The following is a 22899-nucleotide window of genomic DNA, read 5'->3' as shown; positions in this document are numbered from 1 at the left end:
AGAGATGGTACATTTGAGCGAAGTCGATTGGAAAGATTGGGACAAAGATTGAAAGCCAGGAAGAGACAGAATCTAACGGTAGACTGGCTTGCATTCCATCTTTGGGATGGTGAATCCAGACAACGGGAACAGCAAGAACGGATAACGGATCTAGAACTTAAAATAAAAAGGATACAGGATACAGTGGAGGAGACAAATGCACAACTGCCCTCGAAATTAGGAATAAAAGTGACAGTTGCCCCATCTGATTTCCATTTGTCTCCCCAAAAAGGACGGTACAGAGAATTTTTTCGTGTTTCAGGAGATAACGAGAGATTGCAGTGGCAACTCAGGGATGTAGAGATGCAGCCCAGCAATACAAGTGCACAGGTGCACAGACCAGGCAACGACAGAAACCGGTGTTTCGAGTGTGGAAAGATGTGACATTGGAGAAGAAGATGTCCGTATGTCAACAGGAAGACAAGTTCATGGGGCAAACCAAGATCAAGGGTACCAGTGCTTATCGGTACCTCAGACAATGATTAGGCCTTCATTGCTGCAAATCCCAAATGATGATTGGCCTCAACAGATTCGATTACTGGACAAACATGAATAACTGTCAATGATTCTTGTGTCTGAAAAGTTTTCGGAGCAAGAATGATTCATTTTTTTTTTTGCTTGTTAACAAATTAATAATTAATTGATCAAATGCCAAAATTGGATCTTCTATTTTGGGCACAGCAATTTTAAATTTACAAAGTTTGGAACAATTGCGTTGCAAATTTTTTGAAACCAAGTGACAAGAGTCAAATGATGATCAGGTGGGAATTTTGGACTATTGTTCCGCATGATCGATAGGTCAGTGGTCGACTGACATGTAAATGGGCGTGTAGTCAAATTTGGATAAATTATTGTGGGAACTGAAAGGGTAATTTCAATGTGACATCATAGGGGTTTTCTAAGAATAAACTTTTTGGTCCATTTGTGTATTAGCATTTCTAAAATTGAAGGACAAATTTTATGAAATTGAAATAAAAAACTGACACCCATCCTGATCTGTAAATAATGGTTCCAACGCAAACAAATATGCATAATGCATGCATGCGTGTGTGTTTTGTGTATCAATGTTTGTGTTTGTTGTTGTTGTTTTGTGTATCAATCTTATAAGATTGTTGACACCGACAGTGTGCCTTGTCTGAAAATAGATAGTTCCATGTGGATGGGATCGCATATCGAGAGAATTCGTAAAATAAAATAGAAATATAATTTGATTATGAACATTATCTCTTTTGTCAAGGGAGATGGATTATAAAGATTTGATTTGCTGAGTTATGAGCAGCCATTCATTGATAGTGAATTCATTGATAGTAAAATTGGGAGTAATCTTGGGATTCCATTTTGATAGAATTTATATGAGAATCAAAGCTATTTATGGATATGAGCTTCATAAAAATGTGGGAGTACAAAATTAGCCAAATTTGGGAGAGGTCTTACACTGACTTCCCAGAGTACTCTGCTCACGGATTTTATATATATATAAACTTGAATTTGATCAGAATATAAATTGTGCTGTATGTATGGATGTGGACTGAAGGAAAAGTTGAACACGTCGAAGGAATGTATGGAGACAAAAGGTCTGAAGGTGAATATCGGAAAGACGAAGGTGATGGCAAGTGGTAAAGCATGTGGTGAGGTGGAAAGAACTGGGAAGTGGCCCTGTGCTGTGTGTAGGAAGGGTGTCGGAGTGAACTCCATTCAGTGTACAATGTGCGCTGAGTGGGTTCATCAAAAATGTAGTGGTCTGAGAGGGTCATTAACCAGTGTGGCAGCTACATTCAAATGTAAGGTGTGCACAGAGGGAGCTGCAGATGGAGGAAATGTTGAGTTGGATCTTGGAGACGGTGTGAAGCTGGAAGGTGTGAAAACATTTTGCTACCTCGGAGACATGCTGAATGGAGAAGGTGGATCAGACTCGGCAACGGTTGCTCGAGTGAGATGTGCATGGAAGAAGTTTCGGGAATTGAGTGGTGTGCTGATGATGAGGGGAGTGTCGTTGAAGCTGAAGGGAAAGGTGTATGCTGCATGTGTGAGAAGTGTTATGATTTATGGGAGCGAGACATGGGTAATGAACGTAGAGCAGCAACGTAGGTTGGAAAGGGTGGAAATGCGAATGGTTCGACGGATGTGTGGAGTATCGTTGAGAGAGAGGAAGACAAATGATGAATTGCGAAAGATGATGGGAATAGAGCCTGTGATTGATGCTGTGAAGAGGAACAGGTTGAGATGGTTTGGTCATGTGTTGAGGAAGGATGAAAGTGACTGGTTGAGAAGAGTGATGGAAATGAATGTAGAAGGAAGTAGAAGACGGGGAAGACCGAGAAAGACTTGGCTAAAGATGGTGGAAGAAGAAATGCAGGCAAGGGGGTTAACAAGGAGAGATGCAGAAAATAGGGCAAAATGGAGAAGATTGTCATGGGGACCGCAAGGCTAACCCCTGCTCTAGCAGGGAAAATGGCCTTTAAAATGCATGTTGTTGTGTTGTTGTATGGATGTGGATTAGGCATAGATGATATGGGAAAATAGTAAAGAAAATTTTGCTGGTTTGAACTATTGTGAGTTTTCAGTTCTGGAGTTCAAACAAAGTCACTGGTTAACAGATGAGAATGGATAGTAAATAAATTATTCGATGCTGGGTAAATTAAGTACGATATTACTAAGACTTATGAGAGCTATTGTTCTTCCTTACAGCAGTGGAAAATTATGGGAAAAAAAAAAAATTAGATCCAGCATAATGAATCTATAAATGAATGTGATAGGGATAATATCCTCAATTTGTACTAATTATTTGATTGTTGGATAAAGGAATTAATTTATCATAGTGGATTGTTAACAGCAGCCTGAAAATGTCCTGAGAGTGCATCCATGTAATCAGAAATCCCAGATTTGTTTTTACAAACAACATTTTGGTAGAGGTCTTGTGTGGACGAGCACTTGCTTGGTAGATAAAAAACGGTACTGCATGCTGGCAGCCACTTTTGCGGCCATTTAGATCGAACAAATTGGGAGAAACTGTAATTGAATATGTAATTTACAGATGAGTATTTGGGAAGAAAAAGGGAATTTATTGAGATGAGAGACATTTTTCTAAGTTTTATTAAAGTGTTATAATATGGCATGTGGCAAGGCAAACTATTGGATGGGAAAATTAGATCTGGTTATATAATAAATTTATTGACCCCTTGAAGTTAATTCTTCGAATCATTGTTTCACTGGATTTTGAGTTCACATTGGAAATCGTTTGGTAGAAACCTTTGGTTAAAACCTTTGGTTGCGGTATTTTGGAACGAATTGATAAACCATAGGAGATTGATAAGAATAGAAACAAAAATTGGCCCCAAAATAGAAAGTTGGATACATGCCACTCATTGCAAGCGAGCACATGGGGCTAAGGTGGACGATCCCACAGAAAATGAGGCTGCACCTAGCAGCCCAGCAGAACATTCAGTGGCGGATAAATGATAGTCGTGATTTACATTCATTTAAATTACATTTTAACACCCCTTGCATTGATAAACATTACATTTTAAACATTTAACATTCCTACTTGAATTAAGGAAGATAGTGACATTTATTTGCCTACATGACATACAATTACCTACTGATATTAATACAGCATGAGTGATAATGTATCACAACTACACTCATGATCAGGGGATTTAGTTCGACCCCAGGAGATAGGGGGATCAGGGTAAGACAAATAATCTGATTTATGTTACATGTTAAGGGATTTTCTTTATTTATCTTTTAGGAAGCTTGTTAGTTTGGTATATAATGTTGAATGTCATCGACATATAATTATGTCATAGGTATGAACATATACAAGGAGTAGCAGACTTGTTTGTGGGTTTAGTAGTTTTATTGGCAATTGTTTTAGTGGTGGCTTGCTTGAAAGCCTTAGTGACGGTGTGTTTGAATAAGGTAACCAACAACACGATGATAATGCATGAAGTAACACCAGAGGAAAGAAATGTGGAACCACAAGAGGAAGACTTTTATGGTGACATAAATACTGAGATTAAAAGATTAAATCAAGTGATGTTGCAAATGAATACAGTAGAATTAAGATAATGACATAACGACAATGTTATGAATTGTGTCAATTACAAGATCCATGAACTCATATCACCACGAGTGACACACTGTTAGTTAAAAAAAAAAAAAAAAAAAAAAAAGAAGAAGGAAAAGGAAAAGTGGGGAGGAATTATGGTAATAATACATGATGCTTAATTTGTTGGTTTGCAAATTTGTTGGGAATTAGATATTCCTGTTTGTGATTGTAATCATATACAATTTATTTTCTTTGAGGAGTGCTAAAATACCTGCATGAGTTAATTTTTGAACTATATTAACCTGAAAGCAATTGTGGATGCTATTCTTAGTTTAGTAGTGAAATACATACCTGATTGAATATTATTTGTGTGACACATATAAATGAATATAACTTTTGAATGTTTTAAGGAAAAAAAACAACAAATTGTTGAATGTGAAACTGTCGGAAGATATACATGATTATGTTGATTTCATGGTAAGATGTACCCTATCTGATTCAGTGTGTGTGGAAAGCAGATTCAGATGTGACTGAGCATAAGGATAAGACGAGATCACATTTGAAGGGGGTGCTAACGGAATTGGGAAGAAGTTCGAGAAATAAAATTTGTGGCTAAAATGAAGTTAATCGTGGCATACACCCTCCTTCTCAAAGAATGATGAAGACATTCTCTTGTGTAACTTGGAGATGGATGTTTACCTTCACCAAGGAAATTTATGTGACCATTTGCCTGGATCACACTGCAACATATGAAAGAAAGGCGATCACTTACTCTTGTTCGAAGGCTTGGAACATTCATCACATCAGAAGTTGCAGGACAACAACATTTTACCTGCGACCCCTACGAAATGCGGGGACATATGTTATTACTTCACCAACTTCCGGGGAGCCAGCATGGAGCTGCAAACAAATGGCTGTGCGTTTTCACAACAGCTGTGCACGATTCTGCGGGTGGCTCCTGGTATGGACCATGGATGACCTGAACACCATGGTCCCAACATCATTGTGGATGCATCCGGCATCCATGTTCCACATCTTGCTGGCCAATCAACATTACACCAACACTTGCTGCCCACTCATAATGAGGGAGGAGGCAAGTCGACTACAACTGGGCGAAGGCCTTGTTCAGGAATCATTATGGTTTCCAGCAAAAGTGGCAAGAATGCTGCATGGAGAGCAGGGTCAGTCTATGACTCCGTGCAGTTATTACAACAGCGAGACCCTACACGATGTAGTGCAGGTGCTATGAAGACATTAGGAGAAAATGTTTCATACCTGAATTCAAACGCAAGTGATCAGCCCTTCCTTTCAAACAAAGAATCAACATTTGTTTGGAGGCAAACGTTTTTGCCAGATGTTGCAGATGCTTAAAAACATGAAAATGGTGAAGTGAAATTGTTGTATCTTGGTGATGGTGAAGTGTTGTTTTGAAAAGATATTTATGATGCAAATGCAATAGATTGAACAATATGGAAGGAGTCAATGACCAACGAAATGTTTTGTGATCAGATACTTGCAGGATGATGGTGTATGCCCAAGGGAATTTAATTACCAAAGTTGTGGTTTGAGTACTTGTATTGATATTTACTTGTAGTGATTGATTGTTTACTTATACTTGTATTGATGTTTACTTGTAGTGATTGATTGTTTACTTATATTGATGTTTAGATTAATGGTTAATATAAACAAAAACAAAAAGATGAGGGAATTGTGGAAATGTAACATTGATTGGGACTGGTAACTCATTGATTGGGACTGGTAATGAAGCAGATAGACGATTTCGTGGATGAATGTCAGGAATGTGCACGAACGTGGTAATCTCTTGTTCACCTGGTCACGGCCCTGGGCTAGAGCACCCTCCTATTGTTAGGCAAATGGAACTCCCAGCAGGGGGGGAGCGAGCCGGCTCCGATAAGGTGATTGTGGATGACCAAGGAGCTTCAGCGCACGGAGGATTAACATTTAGCGCACGGAGGATTAACATTTAGCGCACAGAGGATTAACTCCAGTGTGCCCATATAAACAAGAGCAAACTTTGAGTCAGGAGCACTTGTCACGAGAACCTCTGCCCGATGGAACGAACGAGTATGCAACGGGAAACAACGCTAGGAGAGCACCGGCCAACGAAGAAGAACCAACGACTTGAAATACTAAATTCGTTATAGTATTGTAGTTCTTTATTATATTGAAACAAGTGAATTATTAGTTAATAAAGCTTTGCTTTTGTAAAAGCCCTGTTTAGTTATTTTCTATCCTCCTGAGTCATATAACTATTCCCGAACAACACCCATGGTTGTCACAGAGGATGTGACCGAGGAGTGGGTGCGAAGAGGTGTGTTGGTGAGGTGTGCGAACGATGAGTGTGTGCCAAGGTGTGCTGTGGTCAGGTGTGTGGCGAAGTCTGTGAGCGGAATGAGTGTACCTGGGTGGTGTGTAAGAGGAGGTACAATAACGAAGTGTATGGAGACACCTGGATGTGTGAATAAGGAACGGAACGCGTGGTGTGAGCATGCAAGTGAAGCATCGACATTAAACGGAGCAGCGGTTAGACCAACGGTTAGCCGACGTGAGCCCTCGGTTCGTGCCAGGCTTTGGGTACTGCGGGAACCGGCGGGGGTCGTAATCACGGCAGTTTCAAAAGAACCACTGTGCGCGATCTGCGCCGGGCCTCGCTCTGCACGGTCGCATCCGCACTCTGCTAAGCGGAGCGGGCGGCCCGGTTCGAGGGCAGGTAGGAAGGGTCGGCATGGCGACCCCTTGTGGTTGCGGCGTTCCGGCCGGGTGAGGTTGGGGCACCGGGCGGGAGACCGGACGGCTCCGCACCGAGGTGGACCTTGGAATCTCGGCCAGAGCAAACCTCCTTCCCTGAACCGAGTGCTGGACGGATCCAACTGCAGGAAACAAACCACCCGAATTCATTGCTCAGCTTTGCGAAGCCGGGCTTTGAGAATGTAATGATGCACCGAGGCTCAAGTTAAAGGACATTTGATAGGAGTAGGGAATTGGTGATTGGCAAAATTGATGAGCAAAATTTGATTGGCAGTGATTGGCAAATTTTTATTTGCAGAAAATTTGATGGCAAAATTGATAGTAGGATATTCCCGATGTGCAAGGATGGTAAATCCACCATCCCTCACATCCCCGGGCACATGAGCACTAGTTATGGGGTTATGGCAGTGTAAGCTCGCCGAGGGAGGGTTTGGATAAATGTATAGGGATCTAGAGAAATGACAATAGGTAACGGTAGAGGTAAGTAGCGACATTGTACAGGTAGTCGGGGACATAGAGAGGTTAGAATGGTTGTTAATGACATGGGATGTGCTTAGTTTAAAGGGAAGACGGGGAGCACCAAGTTAGAAGGAAACCAGGTAGATCAGATGATGCAGTGTGTTTGTGGTTTATTGAATGAGGATTGGTATGGAAGTTTTGCGGGTGAGCATGTTGAGCAAATGAGGCAATGCTCGTGAATGGTGCCATGTGTGTGTGTTGAAAGTGTATTCAGTAGCGTATTGTGAAAAGTGTGAGGTGATTGTGCATTGTATTGAATGAATGAAGAAGCCTGGGAGGAAGGAGGGTGCAGGTGGCACCAGCTGTGATTGCACAGGTGTGCAAGTGAACAGGTGTGCAAGTGAACAGGTGTATGGAGAATGGTTGTGTGGAATAGCTGGTATGGAATATATGGAGTATGGAATGGATGGTGTGGAGTGAGTATGGTGGAAACTGTGGAGTGGAGTGGTTGGTGCGAAGGGAGTGTATGGGGAGGATGGACTCCTATCACGAATACCCGGGGAGGGTAGTTTACGAGTTAGGTAGAGGGTATAGGTAAATTGTGGTGGATATTGGCATCTGTGGTGCGTGTGGAAGAATGGTGTTTGGATGGGTGCATTAGTGAAGTGAAAATGGCTGGGTGTGTGGCCTGTTAGAGGGATGGTTGGTTGAGCGCTCCGCCATTGTTAGGATGTCGGCCAGGTGAGGCCACAGGTGGGCTCTGGGAGCCGGTAGAGTTCAATGGGGCCCGAGGATCCAGAGGAAGGACCCGGGTAGCTCAGTGCCAGAGAGGGCACCAAGGGGGTAAGCGCCAGGGAGGGCCTTCCCCAGGTAGATAGGTAGGGTGAGGAGCTAGGTAAGCTCGGGTGGCAACTTCAGTGGTGGAGGTGCACAGGTAAGTAGACCTGCTAGGGGAGCCACATGACCCAGTCCTGAAATTGTGCAAAGGCACAGGGAGTTGAACCGGGGGAGTGAGACCCCAAATTGATGAGCATCACAGTTTGGTCAATGGGAATTGGTTTTTAGAACCGCATAGAGTAAGATGGCCAATGGATTGGCAGGGAAAGACCCCGGGTAGTGTAAAATGTGTTAATGTCATTTAGAAGGTAGATAGGATGGAAATCTCCAGGAATGGAATATCCAGGAATATCTCCAGATAGATAGGAATGTCACACCCACGTCATGATGCGTCTCACATTTCCAAAACATTTGCACAAAAATAAAACAACAACACATGGCACGGTGTCGAGTTCTGTCACCTCAGGTGAGTGGATGCAGATGGTGCGAGGAGATTTCCATCCTTTATACCCTTCACCACTCACCAACAAAACACACCAGATCTATCTATCTATATCTATATCTGTATCTAAATAATCTATCTCTATCTCTATCTCTATCTCTATCTCTATCTCTATCTCTCTCTCTCTCTCTCTCTCTCTCTCTCTCTCTCTGTCGCCACCTATCGGCTGTCGGTGCGCTGGGTGCGGTGTCATGGCGTCTGCTCGCTTCGTGTCGTGAGTGCTCTGTCTTGGCTGTTTTTCCACCCCCACCCCCACCCCCCCCCCCCCCATTTCGCTCCTTCGTGTGCTTGTTTCTATTTGTAAAGCTTCCCTGTGTTTCCCCTTCTATGTTGAGACGAGAGAGAGAGCCATAGAGCACACTTATCGTGCAGGTTAAGGTAATCGCCGTTTTTGGGCGGTTCCCTGTTGTTTTTTCCCCCGACTTATTTTCTTCACTTCAAACCTTTTTTTCTCGCTTATATTTCCTTAGTTTGTTTTTTTAACACTCCCTTTCCCTAAGCTGGGAAAGTCGGAGTGCATTACTAACTTCTTCTTCCCGAGCTGGGAGGACGAGGTCGAGCCTCGTGTGTCCAAACATGGCGGCTGCTCATTCGCAGCGATATGCAGCGTTTGAGCAATTATCACGTGAGCATGGCATTGCGTGTTCTCCACCCGAGAGTATTACAGTCGAAGCTATTGTTCTCACGATCGGGAACATGATCGGGTTTGATAAGGTACGTGCGGCGTCGCGTATGAACAAACGGGTTATCGTGTTTGTGTCCGATGTAGAGCACATTGCTCTCATCGTACAACAAGGTTTGTCCCTCGACTCCGGACACTTTGTTATGGTTTATCCCTTGGATACTCCTGCTCAGAAAGTGGTTATTTCAAATGCACCACCATTTCTCGATACCGATACAATCCTTGCAGCGCTGCAGCGATATGGGCAATGTGTGTCCCCATTAATAATGCTCCCTTTGGGCTGTAAGGATGAACGTGTCAGTCACGTGATGAGTTTCCGCAGACAGGTCTTTATGGTTCTCAAAAAGGAATATCCCTCCTTGAATGTTGCTTTAAAATTCACGACAAATGGCCGCGATTACCAAGTATACATCACCACCGACACCCTAAAGTGCTTTGGTTGTGGTGCAGTGGGACATATGAAACGGTTTTGCCGCAATCAGAAGGAACAGCCTAACATGGTCAAAACGGGTAACAATGACTCGCAGATTAATGTTAACGTTTCCTGCTCGACAAATGTGCAGGATAAACCAGGTAAACAAGTGGACACGCCCCCTCCCGTTGAACCAATGGACAGCACAAATGCGGGGTTTGTCACCGTTTCCAAAGTAAAAAAACGTAAATTGGCTGTAAGAAGTGCGTCACCTTCTGGGAAAAGGCAAATCAGTGAAAACTCCATCACTGGATTTCAATGTGAAAACAGGTTTGCCTTATTGGAGGAAAAGGACACCTCCACTAGTACAAACATCAAGGAAAAAGTGGATTCTAACTTTCCAATCCCAGTGAGTGTCGCTGATCCTTCAGACAGTGTCATCTCACACGAGGACGTTCATTGTGCAGCTTCCTCCTGTCAATCGCAAGAGGATGAAAAGCACTTAAAATCTCCCCCTAAAAAAGGAATAAATGAGGAAAACAAGGGCACAGAGAGAATGAAAGAGGATAATTTAAATCCACTGGAGGAGAGTGACATCCTTGAATCGAGCATGGTGGTCATGTCACAAACATGCTTGGAGCCCCCCACCTCGCATCCCGAAGAAGTTTCAAATGTGACTCCGGCACAAAACGTTCCTGAAGAAGTTTACTTTATTGAAACTGAGCAATCATGTGATGTGCGCCAGGAAGCTGAAACACCAATTGATTCCCCATATGAGGAATCTGATGGTGAGGGTCAAGAGGAGTCCTCTCAGATTCTAAAGGCTGTAAAGGAACATTGAACTGAAAGATCATTTCTGAAAGGTGTTGAAAGATTTATATATATATATATATATATATATATATATATATATATATATATATATATATATATATATATATATGTATATAAATTATATATATATATATATATATATATATATATATATATATATATATGTGGGTGTGTGTGTGTGTGTGTATGTATATGTATATATATATATATATATATATATATATAGATATATATATATATATATATATATATATATATATATATATATATATATATATATATAAAACACAGTTTGTGTGTGCGTGTGTGTGTATGTAATGTTACCGATAGACTCCTAAACGGAGAGGCTCACGTACTTGATATTTGGCACAGACATGGCCATTGAGCCTGGAACGAACATGGCTGACCTAAAAATTTATTTCATAATATGCTTTTACCATATTTTTATCTCAGCGCGAAATATTATGACCGGAATCTGACCGGTCGCAGAGCAGCGCGCTGATTCGCTCAGAGCGATCACATGATGTTCCCTGCCGCCATTAACTCAGTTACGTGTTCGCACGTATTTCAGAGCGAAAAGCAATTGCCTTTTTTCACATTTAAGCGACGAACATTGCCATTCACACCACATAGGTTTTTTCCCCTTTCATCTTTAGATTCATATTTTTTGCCATAACGTTGCGCATTATGGCTCTCTCGAGCTCGAGTTAGCCAATCACCTGGGAGCATGAGGCCACGTTGGCCACGCCCACGACAGGACGCAGAGTTGCAATCGATCGCTCAGAGCGATCACGTGATGTTCCTTGCCGCGCTACTATCTATATATATCACTCAGATCCCTCACAATCGACCACCACCCCCTCCTACAATACTAAATATCACTCAGATCCCTCACAATCGACCACCACCCCCTCCTACAATACTAAATATCACCCAGATCCCTTGGAATCGACCACCACCTCCTCCTCCTGCAATACTAAATATCACTCAGATCCCTCACAATCGACCACCACCACCTCCTACAATACTAAATATCACTCAGATCCCTCACAATCGACCACCACCCCCTCCTACAATACTAAATATCACCCAGATCCCTTGGAATCGACCACCACCTCCTCCTACAATACTATATATCACCCAGATCTCTTGGAATCAACCACCACCTCCTCCTACAATACTATATATCACTCAGATCCCTTGGAATCGACCACCACCCCCTCCTACAATACTATATATCACCCAGATCCCTTGGAATCGACCACCACCTCCTCCTACAATACTATATATCACCCAGATCCCTTGGAATCGACCACCACCTCCTCCTACAATACTATATATCACTCAGATCCCTTGGAATCGACCACCACCCCCTCCTACAATACTATATATCACCCAGATCCCTTGGAATCGACCACCACCTCCTCCTACAATACTATATATCACCCAGATCCCTTGGAATCGACCACCACCTCCTCCTACAATACTATATATCACTCAGATCCCTTGGAATCGACCACCACCCCCTCCTACAATACTAAATATCACCCAGATCCCTTGGAATCGACCACCACCTCCTCCTGCAATACTAAATATCACTCAGATCCCTTGGAATCGACCACCACCCCCTCCTACAATACTAAATATCACCCAGATCCCTTGGAATCGACCACCACCCCCTCCTACAATACTAAATATCACCCAGATCCCTTGGAATCGACCACCACCCCCTCCTACAATACTATATATCACTCAGATCCCTTGGAATCGACCACCACCGCCTCCTACAATACTATATATCACTCAGATCCCTTGGAGTCGACCACCACCTCCTCCTGCAATCTATATGTATAAAACACAGTTTGTGTGTATGTGTGTGTGTGTGTGTGTGTGTGTGTGTGTAATGTTACCGATAGACTCCTAAACGGAGAGGCTTACATGCTTGATATTTGGCATAGACATGGCCATTGAGCCTGGGACGAACATGGCCGAACTCAAAATATTTGACGATCCATATTTTTTATTCATATTTACCTCAGCGCATTTCAGCGCACGGAATCAACGGAATCAGAGCAGGTGGGCGCTGATTCGCTCAGAGCGATCACGTGATGACGCTATGACGCTATGAAAAAAAAAATCGCTATGACGCGATGAACGTGATGACGCTATGAACGCTATGACGCTATGACGCTATGACGCTATGAAACGCTATGAAGCTATAAACGGTATGAACGATATGACGCTATGAAAAAATAAATCGCTATGACGCGATGAAACGCTATGAACGCGATGACGCTATGACACGCTATGAACGCGATGACGCTATGAACGCTATGACGCTATGACGCTATGACGCTATGACGCTATGAAACGCTATGAATGCGATGAACGATATGACTCGATGACGCTATGACGCAATGAAGCTATGACCGCTATGAACGATATGACGCTATGACGCTATGAACGATATGACGCTATGACGCTATGAAAAAAAAAATCGCTATGACGCTATGAACGATATGAACGCTATGAACGCTATGACGCTATGACGCTATGATGCTATGAAAAAAAAAATCACTATGACGCTATGAAACGCTATGAACGCTATGACGCTATGAAAAAAAAAAATCGCTCGCTTTACCAAGGGGCTCGCTCTCCCCCGTTCCCCTCCCCTCCCCTTCCCCCTCCACTCCCCTGCCCGGCAATGCTGGGTACTTCTGCTAGTATATATATATATATATATATATATATATTGAAACGCAAAAGAAACTTACCACCTTTGAAACCTTTAAATATCAACAATAACACTGCGTGTAGTAAATGTGTGAACTTATTTGTGGACAATAGTGTCCTCACTGTCAGACAAAACGGTCAGGGATGGTCACTTGAACCTTCAATGGTCACTTCATAGCACAGATGTTGAACAGCCGTTTTGACTGTCAGTGATTAGCCAAGGGGTACGGGATGATTTTAATGAGCTGCACGTGATGTCTTGATATTGGCTTTAAAAAGGCCAGTGCAAAATGGGCATTTCAATCAACATGCCACGATTGTCAAGGGATCAACGGCAGCGTGGGGGCATGCTGCAAGGCGGACTGAGCTACCGTGAGGTGGCACGTCGCCTTGGCTGTTCACACCAGACAATATCGCTTCTGGTGGACAGAGACACCCTCCACAACTCTGCAGATGACAGACCTCGATCAGGGAGGCCAAGAGTCACCACTGCAAGGCAGGACAGGCAGATGGTCCGAAGTCACCTGCGGGATCGATTCCATCCAGCATCCCGCAATGCGGCAGAAACTCCGGGGCGTGCAAACCCACAGATCTCCAATGATACTGCACGAAGACGACTGCATGACTATGGTCTGACTGCCAGAAGACCATACAGAGGCCCCGTGATGACGGCTGCCCATCGCCGCAACCGACAGAGATGGTGCCAGCAGCATCAGCGGTGGACCTTGGCGCAGTGGAACGAGGTCGCTTTCAGCGATGAGTCAAGGTTCTGTGTGGACAGTCCTGATGGGCGTGAGCGTGTCTGGAGAAGAACTGGCGAGCGATATGCCGATTGTTGTGTGCGTCAAGCCAACAGGTGGGGTGGCCCAAGTGTGATGGTGTGGGCCGCCATATCAGGCCGGTACAGGACGCCACTGGTGGTTGTGGATGGGAATCTTAACGCCCAGCGGTATGTGGATAACATCCTGCGACCTCATCTGCTGCCATTCCTGCTAGACCACCCAGAACTGAGAACCTTTCAGCATGACAATGCTCGTCCACATGCTGCTCGCTTTACCACTGCATTTCTCCAAGGCGAGAACATCAACACCATGCAGTGGCCTGCGCTTTCCCCTGACCTGAATCCCATAGAGCACCTGTGGGATGAGCTTGGGAGACGCGTAGTTGGCAGGGCCAGGACATGGGCAAAGCTGCTTCAGACATTGAGGACTGAGTGGGACAGAATCCAGCAGCAATCCATCCAAAGAATGGTAGGCAGTATATGCCGACGATGCACTGACTGTATCCAAAACAATGGTGGCCACAAACGCTATTGAAAGGGGACTGACATTGCACCCTGTGCTGTTCTGTACTGTAGAACAAACTAATGAGATGGTGTATCTTGGTCAAAAACTTGACATGTCATCAATAAAATGCCAATGTTTCAATTAGCAATTGTTGGTTTGTTTTATTTTGAACTGTTACAATTTTATTACATTTCAAACAAGTGGTAAGTTGTGGAGGGTGGCTGTCCACCAGGGCCGATATCGTCTGGTGTGAACAGCCAAGGCGACGTGCCACCTCAAGGTAGCTCAGTCCGCCTTGCAGCATGCCCAGGGCACGCTGCCGTTGATCCCTTGACAATCGTGGCATGTTGATTGAAATGCCCATTTTGCACTGGCCTTTTTAAAGCCAATATCAAGACATCATGTGCAGCTCATTAAAATCATCCCATACCCCTTGGCTAATCACTGCACATCGGATTATTATGTAAAAAAACAAAAAATATTTTTTCACATAAAACGCCTTTTTTGCGCGCAAAAAAATTATTTTGCTATTTTCGGAGAAAAAAATATTTCGTCCTTTTTCGGGGAAAATAAAATAAAATGCCCTTTTTGGTCGAAAATGTCTGGCAACGCTAAAAAAAAATTAGGGAATTTTTCGAAATTTTTAACTGCGATCGAAATTTTTAACTGCGATCGATCTCAAAAACAAAACGTTGCGTCCACTTGCGTGCGTTGCGTCCCCAGCGTGTACAGCAGTGAGGCGGTGTACTACAGTGAGAGAGTGTACACAAAGTGTGAACAAGTCTCCTATCAAGATGAGTGCTGCTCTTCGTGACAAGTGGCTGAAGGAATTCAACGCTGGCGGCGATGGGGCCACCTTCAAGTACGTGTCGAGTGACACGGCTTTCTGTCGAGGTTGTGAAAAGACTTTCCGGGCGAAGCAGAAGTCTGAGCTGGCCCAACATGTCCGAGGAGACCGCCACAAGAGCAACTTGGTTTTGAAGAAGAAGAGGATGGTCACACAAGCCACCATGGAGGACTTTGGTGGCGGAAAGAGGCACAAGTGCGACGTCGTGGCTCAGGAGCTGTGCCAGGCCATGCTGGCCGCTGGCATCCCATGGTCGAAATTGGAAAACCCTGCCCTCCGGTCATTCCTGGAGAAGCACATCACTCTCCAGATCCCCGATGAAAGCTGGATTCGAAAGCACTACTTCGACAAGTGCTACGACGAGGCCTTGGCGGGGATTCGTGCCGACCTCGGACAGCAGCCCATCTGGCTGTCCATCGACGAGACGACCGATTCGGCAGGTCGATATGTGGCCAACATCATCGCGGGACGCTTGTCCAAGGAGGGGTACTTTCGTCCCCACCTCGTCCAGTGCATGTTTCTGGAGAAGACCAACTCCAGGGAGATCGTGCGCGCAGTCAATGTCACGCCGCGCTATCTTTGGCCTGATTTCAAGCCGGAGTGCCTCAAGGTCATCGTCAGCGACGCCGCGGCCTATATGATCAAGGCCGGCCATGCCCTGAAGGAACTCTTCCCGGACTTGCTGCATGTGACTTGTGTTGCCCACGCGCTCCACTGTGTCTGCGTGACAGTCCGAGAAATGTTCAAGGACGTCAACGACCTGATTGCCACGACGAAGAAGGTGTTCGTCAAAGCCCCGTCGCGTGTTGTCCTTTGGAAGGAGCAGCAGCCCAATCTTTCTCTCCCCCCGGAGCCCATTCTGACTCGGTGGGGGACGTGGATCGACGCCGCGGTGTTTTACGCCGAGCACTTCGAGGCCGTCAAGGACATTGTGGACCAGCTGAACGATGATGACGCGATGGCAATCCGGAGTGCCAAGGACCTGTTTGGAAAGGCGGACATCAAGCTCAGTTTGGTCTTCTTAAATGCCCACGTGGGCCACACACCCACACACACACATATATACACACACACACACACACACACACACACACACACACACACACACACACACACACACACACACACACACACACACACACACACCAGTAGCTACAAAACGCATTTTCTTTGGGCGGTGTATAATCGCTTCGAACAAAACAGGAATTACCTCGTTTCCTTTGCTTGAGTTGTTCAAAAAGTAATTCATGATCGAAGACATGTTGATTGAGTCTTAAAATGCACATCTGATCATACAGCCACATAGAGCATACATAGGTTGATCGTAGGCCGATAGGTGAGGGCGAGACTACCGGAAGTGGGGCTACATCCGGTCACTGTGGACCGTAGCAACCTGGCTGCCGTTGAAAACAAAACCCGTGTGACAGGTTCATGCTATGCTGCTATGCAGTCATCCAAGCCAACAACAGCTAATTTCAGCTCGTATCTTGTCCTCGCCTTGCTCGGAAGGCTATCTATATAATCGTAAGACATTTGGAATGCTCTGGTAAATTAAACTCAATGAAAATGGTCTGTTAGAAATGTTTGAAGAAACTCAGATATTCAGACCTTATAAACAAATTCCAGTGACATCGTTCACTCAATCGTTTAATATGTATTTATAGATAACAATTGGGAATAACTATTCACTTTTGTGTAAGACCCACTCGATTGATTAATCTTTTCATTCTTGTTCTAACGGTCGACTAGCATGCGACCATTTCGACAAAGGAGGGATTAGGCCAATCAAAGTTTTGTGTTAAGACTTGTGGGACAGTATTTCCACGTGCAAAAAACTCCACCTCGGTACCTTCCAAAAAAGATTCCGCGAAATCGAGCGTCAAATTTCCACAGGGGTCTAAACCAAACATTTCGTATTCTTTTTCATAAAACTTTATATTGTTAGAAAGAGAATTACTTCCAGCTTGTCGGAAAGTTAAATTTTTAAAGATCAGACAAGAATTAAGCGAGTTATGATCAAATAACCCGCACCGTTTCCATAATTTCCGGCTGTAACACGTGCCCTTTTGTGGTTTGTTTTCAACGTATCCAATCACGTGACTGTTGTCACGAAGGGTGCACTAACCGGAAGTTATGTAGTTCCGCGGGCGGCTATAGCCCATGACTCTTCTTCATTTTAAAACTTGAATGTATCGATAACTTTTCGCTTTACAAAGTAAAAATAGATTAAAACCAAATGTTTTTAACAAATATTGTATTCCATAGTTAGTTAGTTAGTTTATTATATACATTTTTGAAGAACTGTATTGTTTCATTCCATTGTTGGAAAAGAGTTGACTCGCTGAAAACAAACTCTGCATATACACCCCAGGGATATGTAAAAATGTAATTAGACTTCGGTTCGATCCCGAACTTCAGTATTCAGTCGCTGTACTTTTACTAAGTAATAATATAAATAACAAAGTCTTGGGAACGTTCTCTCCGCTCCTTCTCCTCTCTCCTTCTGCTCTGCCATTCTCCTCTGTCCTTCCCCTCTCTCATTCCCCTATCTCCTTCCCCGTGCCCACATAACAATCGACACATTCAAAACGGCTGTTAAAATACGTTGCCAATTTGCTCAACTTTAGCTGAAACTGAGACTTGAACCATCCCAGTGACTGTAATGGTGAGTTAGTCGAGATATAGCAGTGAGGGAGACTCAATGAATGGCCTTTATGTTACAGGCCTTTGAAAATGCATTTTGTTCCATAAACGGTAACTTTCATCGAATTTTTGTCCCGTTTTTTTCAACCGAGTCCAAAACCATGTCAGCGACTGTGAAAAATGAAATGAGATATCGAATTAGAGTTGAACCTAATGTTACGGATTCGTCACTTCCGTTGTTGTGGTTCTCATCCACTGTAAACATTTTTGGTTGCATGTACTATTATTGTTATCGTTTAGGTGAAATAGAGATTACTGTTTTCAAAAGGTAAAAAAAAGTTAGTGTTTTAAAAGAAACCGGAAACCGGACCGGGAACCGGACGAAGAAGAAGAGGAAGAAGAAGAGAAAAAAGGAGGCGGAGCAAGTGAGGTCGGAGAAGGAGCTGAGCTGCGTTGAGGTTTTGAACAAACGCTGGCGAACGGGGGTCACAAGTGAACTTTGGGGTTTCCTGGGAAAGGGATTACTGCGACAGAGTTGTTATCGCTGTGACAAATAAACCTGCGTGACAGGTTTTGCGGGTCGATTCTGAAGAGAATCATTGGAGTGCCGTTACGTCTCGAGAACGGACTGTTGGCCATTGTGCCTCGCGCTGGATTTTCGCATCGCTCCACGTTTTTCACCTCACTTCAACCATTCCACCGCATCCAGACGTTAACCTGGTGTGTGTGTGTGTGTAACGTGGATTTTGAGTGTGAATTTGCGGTTCGCCGATGGGGAGCCGTTGAACGTCCATACCCAAAGGAACGTCCATACCCATATCCCAGCCGCCTCTTGAGGACACTTTTGCCTATTAGTCAGGTTCACTATGTCAATAAATTATATTTCGTTCAAAATCATGGTAGATTAGCAAACCTATACATTTTTGGAAAGGTTATAGCATAAGGAAACTAAAAATCAATGTTTACATTTGGAGAGATACCTGTATGGCGGCCATTTTGGATTTTCAAAATGGCCACTGTAAAATACATATTTTGTTCTATTTCTGCCTCTAATTACCCTAAAAACTTTTAAAAATATACTAAACCTATATTTTCAGGGACAAGGAATCCAATGAAAGTATCAAATTAGTGCTATGGGGAATGGTAAGACACGAATCAAAGGTTTTGAATTGCAAAATACTGTCTTTAAATTCGCGATAAGTTGCATAATCAAATACATGTTATCATTTTGTACAGGCAGTTAATAAAATCAAAATGTGTCACAATAATTCATATCACCAAACATACACAGGCAGTCAGCAAAATCATACATACACATGCAGTCAGTATAACTTCACATCTACACAGGCAGTCAATGACAAAATATACACAGGCAGTCAATGGCATCAAACATACACGATTACAGAATATGCCATTTAGAGTTCGTCATCACTGTCCTGTGTGTCATATCCGACAATATAGTCCGCATCATTTTCACAGTCCGTTCCACACAAGCAAAGGTCGGTCAAATTGATTGGCAAATCGAATTGGTCGAATGGTCGATCGAATCGAATTCGATGAATCGAATCAAATCGAATTGATCGAATTGGTCGAATGGAATTGGTCGATTGGTCGAATTGGTCGAATCGAATTTGTCGGAATTGGCAAATGTAAACATTGTTTTTCAGATTTTCCATGTAATGACGTTTCCAAAAATGTATAGGTTTGCTAATTTACCATGATTTTGAACGAAAAAACATAGTGAACCTGACTATATCTTTGGCAATGTGACTGTCAACCGAGCGGGATTCTGGTCTCGATACAACATCGTTCTGACGAACACTAGAGCGTGGATCGACTTTGGTTTGAAGCTGGGACAGAGACATTGGGAATGTTATTTTCGCTCACTTGGAGCACAATGAGTTATATTATACGAAACTGATGGTACCATCATAGGAATTATATATTGGTTGTACAATTGATTAATATTATTATTGTACTGTTATTCTTGTGTGACCTGAATACAATACTTGTTTGTTGGTAACAATTGGTGTGGTTTCACCATTGATCTTTGACACACAGAATAACACATCTTTCTGCCGTGACTCCTCTCGGGGCACCGGAGGTACACCGTGACCGGGGTTTGGGGAGGAGCACGTAACAGAAATTGGGGGCCCGTCCGGGATAGAATTCCCAAATTTGGAATTTTCTAACATTCCCAATTTTTTCAAAAAAATTGGATTTTTTTTGTGTGAAGGTGAACAGGTGCTAACTGATAGTCACCATGGTCTTTGACGCAGAAAAGTTTGCGGCGTCCCCTAATGATGCACAGTTCCATGCGTTAAAAAGATCGGAACTCATGATATTGACCAAATATTTTAACTTGGAGGTCCGAGTTAGTATGAAGAAAGCAGAGATTCAGACATTGGTGGTGGAGTCTCTAGTGGGACAAGGAACATGGGAAGAGGTAGCCTTGGATTGGTTACCCGAGGAAAAAGGAAATGTGGAGCTCCGGAAAATGGAGATGCAACTGCAGAGCCAGGAAAGGTTAAAAGAGTTGGAATGGAAAGCCGAGGAAAGAAGAGCAAAGGAAAGAGCAGAACAGGAACGAGAACTCGAGGAGAGAAGAGCAGAGTAGGCCTCAAGCTGACACCGTGTATCGTTCAATCCCATTCCGAGGTCAGAGAGACTAAAAAATAATCACTGGTAATCTGAGTACGTGCCGAGTTGTAGCACATACAAAAAGTTTAACTCACAGATCCTGCCAGTTGGAAAGTTTTCCATGCGTTTATGTCACACTACTTTGTCTTGCATCGAAGGCACTAATTTTGAATCTAGGCCTGTCAGAACACTTGCTTGGGTCACATGACATACAAAATGGCGGCGCCCATGTCGTGCTGAATGTTTAGTCATGGCCTCGGGAAAATCGCGTTAAAAAGTTATTTGCAATAACTGCAAATCCCCCACTGCTCCCCTCCCCCAAGGTGTCCCCCAAGGTTCAGTTCTTGGCCCCCTCCTCTTCATCCTTTACCTGTCCCCCCTCGGTCACTTAATCCGCCGTCATGGTCTCCAATTCCACTGCTTCGCCGATGACATCCAGCTTTTCATCTCCACCAAGTCCATCTCCACCGCCACCCACTCTATCCTGACAAACTGCATCACTAAAATAAAATCCTGGCTTCAAATCAACTTCCTCAAACTTAACTATGATAAATCTGAAATAATCATCATTGGCCCAAAAACGCTCATAAAATCCACCAATAACTTTGCCCTCAACATCGACGGTATCCCAGTATCCACCTCCCCTCACATCCGGAATCTTGGCATCATCTTTGACCAAAGCCTCTCCTTCGACAAATCCACTAAACAGATCACAAAGACAGCCTTCTTTCACCTGAAAAACATCGCCCGTCTCCGTCCATCCCTCTCCTCCACGGCTGCAGAAACCCTCATCCACGCCTTCATCACTTCCCTTCTGGACTACTGCAATAGCCTCCTCTATGGTTCACCCTCAATAATCACCAATAAACTCCAATACATTCAGAACTCCGCTACCCGTCTACTCACCCATTCCCGGACCCATGACCACATCACCCCCGTCCTTTACAAGCTTCACTGGCTCCCCATCTCCCAGAGAATCCAGTACAAAATCCTCCTCTTGACCTACAAAGCCCTCCATAACCTGGCCCCATCCTACCTGACTGACCTCCTCTCCAGACACACTCGCACCCGCAACCTCCGCTCTGCTGGAACCAACCTCCTGACCCCTCCCCCCCCCCCCCCATGCGGACCAAATTCAGATCCTGGGGGGACAGGGCCTTCTCCATCGCTGCTCCCACCCTCTGGAACTCACTACCTCACACCATCAGAGACTCCTCCTCACTCACCACATTCAAAACATCACTCAAGACCCACCTGTTCAACACTGCATTCAACATTTAACCCACAGCATTTAACCCCTGACTATCACTTTTCCTTCTCCCTCCTTTTTGCTTTGAATATTTCCCTATTGATTCTTGTTTTTTTTGCAATTGTTTTTATGTTTTACTATGCATTATGCTTTGCACTCTGTCAAAGCGTCTTTGGGCTCCCTGAAAAGCGCTATATAAAATAAATGCATTATTATTATTATTATTATTATTAAAGTACTTCATGCACTTTGAACACGTCCTGAATGACATAACTTCGCCGTTTACGCCTCTTAGATGGAGTAAATATCGTGAATGCCTGCAGACGTGGCTGCAATTGGACGGAGTGCCACAATCTTGCCAACAGACACCAGCATCTGGTCAACGTCGAGTTCACCAACACCGCCACGAGTCTATGATACACCTCCACAAGTCTACGATACACCTCCACAAGTCTACGATACACCTCCACGAGTCTACGATACACCTCCACGAGTCTATGATCTACCTCCACGAGTCTAGGATCTACCTCCACGAGTCTAGGATCTACCTCCATGAGTCTAGGATCTACCTCCAGTCCTCCACGAGTCTTGGATCTACCTACACTGCTAATTATACCCCAAGTTATTGTGCAGGGTGGGACGAAACGAGCTCTGTTGTCCAATGTCTGCATCGGTGGGTGATGTTGGATATGCGTGCGCCTGCGTTCGGTCAACCCACTGTTTACGTTTGATCTCGATTAAAGGTCACATGACAGAGGTAAAACCTCAGATGTTTCAAACTCGAGTTATGATCTGCAAAAATATTTTCAAAGGGCACATGTCCTGTTACACCCAAAAATTTAATCTGTCCATCTTTGCACAGCAGGCCATTGTGGTGTCAAATTTGGTTGTTGTTGTATCACTTTGGACAGTTCTCTCG

At 43.9% G+C, this 22899-nt stretch overlaps 1 long non-coding RNA gene across 1 annotated transcript in view; it reads left to right on the top strand.

Moving 5' to 3' along the window:
• LOC137425721 (uncharacterized) overlaps positions 1-22453 on the top strand; it is a 54049-nt gene extending 31596 nt beyond the window's left edge. The window contains exon 2 of the long non-coding RNA XR_010984160.2: positions 22276-22453. This is a non-coding gene — a long non-coding RNA (uncharacterized LOC137425721). The remainder of the gene's footprint in view (positions 1-22275) is intronic.
• Positions 22454-22899: the final 446 nt, after the last annotated feature.

Source organism: Myxine glutinosa, chromosome 4 (genome assembly GCF_964187855.1).
Source record: "Myxine glutinosa chromosome 4, kmMyxGlut1.1, whole genome shotgun sequence".
NCBI classification, from domain to species: domain Eukaryota; kingdom Metazoa; phylum Chordata; class Myxini; order Myxiniformes; family Myxinidae; genus Myxine; species Myxine glutinosa.
Note: the sequence above shows the minus strand (reverse complement) of the source record. Positions and strands in the feature narration are given on the sequence as shown.